This window comes from Salmo salar, unplaced genomic scaffold (genome assembly GCF_905237065.1).
Source record: "Salmo salar unplaced genomic scaffold, Ssal_v3.1, whole genome shotgun sequence".
Classification (NCBI taxonomy): Eukaryota; Metazoa; Chordata; class Actinopteri; order Salmoniformes; family Salmonidae; genus Salmo; species Salmo salar.
The window spans coordinates 5001-11825 of NW_025547362.1; the positions used below are offsets into that span (position 1 = coordinate 5001).

The 6825-nt window shown below is 41.6% G+C and overlaps 1 pseudogene; it reads left to right on the forward strand.

Annotated features, from left to right (window-relative positions):
- The first annotated feature begins 87 nt into the window (after nt 1–87).
- LOC123731798 (guanine nucleotide-binding protein G(i) subunit alpha-3-like) lies at nt 88–6532 on the forward strand (annotated as a pseudogene).
- The last annotated feature ends 293 nt before the right edge of the window (nt 6533–6825 follow it).

Consider the following 6825-nt stretch of genomic DNA (forward strand, 5'->3'; position numbering starts at 1 on the left):
CAGTTGAGTTGCTCAGTGTAAACTTCTACCTCTACTGTCTAGGACCATGGTTGGGTACAGGTGCAGAGTTGGCCTGAACAGCTGAACTGACTATCTGGGACCGCGGTGCATGGTGGGGTACAGGTGCAGAGTTAGCCTGAATGAGCTGAACTGACTATCTGGGACTGTGGTGCATGGTGGGGTACAGGTGCATAAATCAGCCTGAATTAGTTCAAGTGAAACTAGTGAGAGGTGCATGCATGCAAAGTCAAACAACCAGAATGGGTAATTGGTCATCAAATCTTGTCAAATCTATCAATAGTTATACTGTATGTTTACCTTCACACTGTGGTACCTCCCTCTCTCCCCTCCTGCCCTGAACATTACGTTGACCTGATCCTGCTGTGTCACACGCTGGGTGTCTTTGTTATTGTTTCACCCCAGAATGTTTGACGTGGGCGGCCAGCGGTCGGAGAGGAAGAAGTGGATCCACTGCTTTGAGGGAGTGACCTCCATCATATTCTGTGTGGCGCTCAGCGACTATGACCTGGTGTTGGCAGAGGACGAAGAGATGGTAAGGAGAGGAGGGGGTGGAGAGAGAAGGGAAAGAGTGATGGACATAATCTTCTGTGTGGCGCTCAGCGACTATGACCTGGTGTTGGCAGGAGACGAAGAGGGGTGAGGAAGGGTGATGGGGTTCAATTCAGGCAGAAGAAGGTGGTGAAGATGGAGGTAGAGGAGGGGGGGGATGGGCGGAGTCAGTTCAGTCTCCAGAGGAAGTGTGAGGAGTTGTCCCTTACTCAAATCTCTCACCTCCTTTTCAAAACGTCTCGGTGCTAGCCGACTCAGGATGCATAGCATTTTCATTCATGTAGCATTAGCATTTACGTTACTTGCCACCCGGCCCGGGTCCTATTAATGAACCGTTCGGTCCTCCCCTGCAGAACCGTATGCATGAGAGCATGAAGCTGTTTGACTCCATCTGCAACAACAAGGTGGTTCACAGACACCTCCGTCATCCTCTTCCTCAACAAGAAGGATCTGTTCGAGGAGAAGATTGGCAGGAGTCCACTCACCATCTGTTACCCCGAGTACGCAGGTGAGGATCAGACACGTACACACACACACACACACACACACACACACACTGACCAAATACATGAAGTCAAATATTTGTAAGTGTTGTAGGTGCTCCTGATTTTAAATAGGAGTTTGTGTACTTTTTTTTAAAAGCCAAAGTCATTGTTGTTTTTGTTAGCTATTTTGGGGTCATTCCATTAGAAACCTAAATAAAGCATATTTAGAAAGTAACTGTTAGCTTTTTCTGAACTTTGCTTTAGCTTGCATTTCTACTACCCATATGCGGCAGGTAGCCTAGTGATTAGAGCGTTGGACTTGTAACCGAAAGGTTGCAAAGGTCGAATCCCGAACTGACGGGGAGGTAAAAATCTGTCGTTCTGCCCCTGAACAAGGCAGTTAACCCACTATTCCTAGGCCGTCATTGAAAATAATTTGTTCTTAACTGACTTGCCTAGTTAAATAAAGGTAAAATAAATAAAAGTACAGGTAACTGCCAAAATAAAGGAAACGGCAACATAAAGTGTCTTAATAGGGCGGTGGGTCACCACGAGCCAGAACAGCTTCAATGCACCTTGGCATAGATTCTACAAGTGTCTGGAACTCTATTGGAGGGATGTGACACCAGTCTCCACTAGAAGTTCTATCATTTGGTGTTTTGTTGTTGGTGGTGGAAAAACGCTGTCTCAGGCACCGCTCCACAATCTCCCATAAGTGTTCAATTGGTTTGAGATCTGGTGACTGAGAGACATCCATGGCATATGGTTTACATCATTTTCTGCTCTTTAACCTGTTGGGTCTAGGGGCAGCATTTGCACGTCTGGATAAAAAAAATGTACCCGATTTAATCTGGTTACTAATCCTACCCAGTAACTAGAATATGCATATACTTATTATATATGGATAGAAAACACTCTAAAAGTTTCCAAAACTGTTTGAATGGTGTCTGTGAGTATAACAGAACTCATTTGGCAGGCCAAAAACCCCGAGACATTTTCTGACAGGAAGTGGATACCTGATGTGTTGTATTGACTTTAAACCTATCCCATTGAAAAACACAGGGGTTTAGGAATATTTTGGCACTTCCTATTGCTTCACTAGATGTCACCAGCCTTTACAAAGTGTTTTGAGTCTTCTGGAGGGAGATCTGACCGAACAAGAGCCATGGAACGGTGATGTCCCATTAGACACCTGGGCGCTACTTCATGTTTGGGCACCCTCGTTCCAATACGTTATAAAAGGCTTGCATTCGTCCACCTTGAATATTATTCATGTTCTGGTTAAAAAAGGCCCTAATGATTTATGCTATACAACGTTTGACATGTTTGAACGAACGGAAATATATTTTTTCCCCTCGTTCATGACGAAGTCCGGCTGGCTTACATCATGTGCTAACGAGACGGAGATTTTTGGACATAAATGATGAGCTTTTTTGAACAAAACTACATTCGTTATGGACCCGTGATACCTGGAAGTGACATCTGATGAAGAGAATCAAAGGTAATGGATTATTTACATAGTAGTTTTCGATTTTAGATCTCCCCAACATGACGTCTAGTCTGTATCGCAACGCGTATTTTTCTAAACGCACAGTGCTCAGATTATTGCAAAGTGTGATTTCCCAGTAGGGTTATTTTTAAATCTGGCAAGTTGATTGCTTCAAAGATGTAAATCTATAATTCTTTAAATGACAATATAATATTTTACCAATGTTTTTCTAATTTTAATTATTTAATTTGTGACGCTGACTTGACTGCGGTTATTGGAGGAAACGATTTCCTCAACATCAATGCCATAGTAAATAGCGCTGTTTTTGTATATAAATATGAACTTGATAGAACTAAAATGCATGCATTGTCTAAACATAATGTCCTAGGAGTGTCATCTGATGGAGATTGTAAAAAAGGTTATTGTATCATTTTAGCTGGTTTTATGGTTTTGGTGACCCTGTCTTTGACTTGACAAAACATTACACACAACTCTTGTAAATGTACTGTCCTAACATACTCTAAATTTATGCTTTCGCCGTAAAACCTTTTTGAAATCCGCAAGAACGTGGTTAGATTAAGGAGATGTTTATCTTTCAAATGGTGTAACATAGTTGTATTTTTGAAAAATTTGAATTTTGACATATTTGGCATTCAAATTTTGCCGCTCTTGAAATGCACCTGCTGTTGATGGAGTGCACCACAGGTGTGCACGCTAGCGTCCCACCTAGCCCAAGAGGTTAAACCATTCAGTGATCACTCGTGCCCTGTGGATGGGGCATTGTCATCCTGTGGGGGCATAGCCATGCTAGCCAAAATAATGGCCCTAAGCATGATGGGATGTTAAAAACCTCTTTAGGCGTGGGACGCTAGCGTCCAATCTAGCCAACATTTGGTGAAATTGCAGAGCGCCAAATTCAAATTACAGAAATGGTAATAATAAACATTCAAGAAAATACAAATGTTATACATCGGTTAAAAGATAAACTTCTTGTTAATCCAGCTGCTTTGTCAGATTTCAAAAGGCTTTACGGCGAAAGCATAGCATGTGATTATCTGAGGACAGCGCCCGCTTACAAAAGCATACCAAACATTTTCCAACCAAGTAGGAGTCACGAAAGTCTGGTTGCAATCACAAGGGTCCCAGCTAAACAATAGATGGTCGTTTTGTTCGATGAAGTCCCTCTTTATATCCCAAAAACTCAGTTTTGTTGGCACGTTTTGTTCAGTAATCCACTGGCTCGCGGTCAAAACATGCAGACGAATACATCCTAATAATTCGGGTAAAGTTCGTCAAAACATGTCAAACGATGTTTATAATTAATCCTCAGGTTGTCAATTATCTAAATAATCTATTATATTTCAACTGGACAATAGCGTATTCAATAGAAAGGAAAAACAACGAAGAGCGCGCACACAGTTACGCCGCAAACCAGTACTGCGTGATTCAATAGTCCCCCTGACCAAAGGTCTCATTCTTCTTCATTTTTCAGAAAATAAGCCTGAAGAAACCATGTCCAAAGACTGTTTACATCTAATGAAGCCATAGGAACTGCAATCTGGGCCCTAACTCGATTAGATAGTCAATAGGCTTTCAATGGAAAACCCACTCACATAAAAAAATCCCACTTCCTGGATGGATTTTCCTCTGGTTTTGCCTGCCATATCAGTTCTGTTATCTCACAGAGCGATTATTGTAACAGTTTTAGAACCTTCAGAGTGCTATCCAAATATACCAATTATATGCGTATCCTAGCTTCTGGGCCTGAGTAACAGACAGTTTACTTTGTGACGCTTGTCATCAGTCAAAATACTGCCCCTAAATCAAATAAAATCAAATGTATTTATATAGCCCTTCTACATCAGCTGATATCTCAAAGTGCTTACAGAAACCCAGCCTAAAACCCCAAACAGCAAGCAATGCAGGTGTAGAAGCACTGTGGCTAGGAAAACTCCCTAGAAAGGCCAAAACCTAGGAAGAAACCTGAGAGGAACCAGGCTATGAGGGGTGGCCAGTCCTCTTCTGGCTGTGCCGGTGGAGATTATAACAGCACATGGCCAAGATGTTCAAATGTTCACAAATAACCAGCATGGTCAAATAATAATCATAGTGTTGTGAAGGTGCAACAAGTCAGTCCAAAGAAGTTCATTACTTCATTAACTCAGGAACCACATCTATGTGGAAGCACCTGCTTTAATACATACTGAACAAAAATATAAACGCAACATGTAAAGTGTTGGTTTCTGAGCTGAAATAAAAGATCCCAGAAATGTTCCATACTGAGGCATGGCCGATTAATTGGGCCGATTTCAAGTTATCATAACAGTCTGTAATCTGCATTTTTGGACGCCGATATGGCGATTACATTGCATTCCACTTGAAACTGCGTGGCAGGCTGACCACCTGTTACCAGTGCAGCAAGGAGCCAAGGTAAGTTGCTAGCTAGCATTAAACTTATCTTATAAAAAACACTCAGTCTTAACATAATCACAGTTAACTACCATGGTTGACGAGTATTACTAGTTTAAGTAGCTTGTCCTGTGTTTGCAAATAATCAATGCGGTGCCTAGTAATTTATCATCGAATCACAGCCTACTTCGCCAAGCGGGCGATGATTTAACAAGCGCATTCACGAAAAAAAGCACTGTCAGTGGCACCAATGTACCTAACCATAAACATCAATGCCTTTCTTAAAATCAATACAAGTTAAAATAAATTTATGTTAGCAGGCAATATTAACTAGGGAAATTGTGTCACTACTCTTGCGTTCTGTACAAGCAAAGTCTGGGTATATGCAGCAGTTTGGGCCGCCTGGCTCGTTGCGAACTGTGTGAAGACCATGTCTTCCTAACAAAGAACGTCATTAATTTGCCATGAATTTTGCGTAATATGACATAACATTGAAGGTTGTGCAATGTAACATTGAAGGTTGTGCAATGTAACAGCAATATTTAAACTTATGGATGCCACCTGTTCGATAAAATACGAAACGGTTCCGTATTTCTGAAAGAATAAATGTTTTGTTTTCGAAATGATAGTTTCCGGATTTGACCATATTAATGACCTAAGGCTCGTATTTCTGTGTGTTTATTATATTATAATTAAGTCTATGATTGATATTTGATAGAGCAGTCTGACTGAGCGGTGGTAGGCAGCAGCAGGCTCGTAAGCATTCATTCAAACAGCGCTTTCCTGCGTTTGCCAGCTGCTCTTCGCAATGCTTGAAGCACAGTGCTGTTTATGACTTCAAGCCTATCAACTCCCGAGATTAGGCTGGCAATACTATAGTGCCTATAAGAACATCCAATAGTCAAAGATACTTGAAATACAAATGGTATAGAGAGAAATAGTCCTATAATTCCTATAATAACTACAACCTAAAACTTGTACTACATTACCCATAATGCTCTTGTGCTGAGTATCTGTCTCTCACCAACCCCAGTACCAGTACATATGAGGAGACTGCAGCCTATATCTGAGTGTACTACAGTACCCATAATGCATTATTATTGTTGTTGTTATTATTTTTACAGGTGCCAGTACATATGAGGCAGCAGCCTATATGTAGTGTACTACAGTACCCATAATGCATTATTATTATTATTGTTGTTATTATTTTTACAGGAGCCAGTACATATGAGAGGCTGCAGCCTACATCCAGTGTACTACAGTACCCATAATGCATTCTTATTGTTGTTGTTATTTTTTTCAGGAGCCAGTACATATGAGGAGGCTGCAGCCTACATCCAGTGTACTACAGTACCCATAATGCATTATTATTTTGTTGTTATTATTTTTACAGGAGCCAGTACAATGAGGAGGCTGCAGCCTCATCCAGTGTCAGTTTGAGGATCTGAACAGGAGGAAGGGCACTGAAGAGTCTACACCCACTTCACCTGCGCCACCGACACCAAGAACGTCCAGTTCGTGTTTGGCGCCGTCCGACGTCATCATTAAGATCAACCTCAAGGAGTGTGGACTCTACTGAGGGAGGACCCAGGGATCTTCAGGTCAGTACCAAATCAACCCCTTACCCTCTAGCACCTACCCCTCCTGTAGATCAACCTCCAAGGAGTGTGGACTCTACTGAGGTGGTGGGGATCTTCAGGTCAGTGACCTTTCATATTTGTAGTTACTGAATCCCTGTAAAAAATATCCTAGACCTGGTATTGGTTAAAGGTGCAGATCCCTAGACTTGGTATTCAAATAAAATAAAATCTAACTTTATTTGTCACATGCGCCGAATACAACAAGTGTAGACCTTAGCGTTAGAAATGGTTG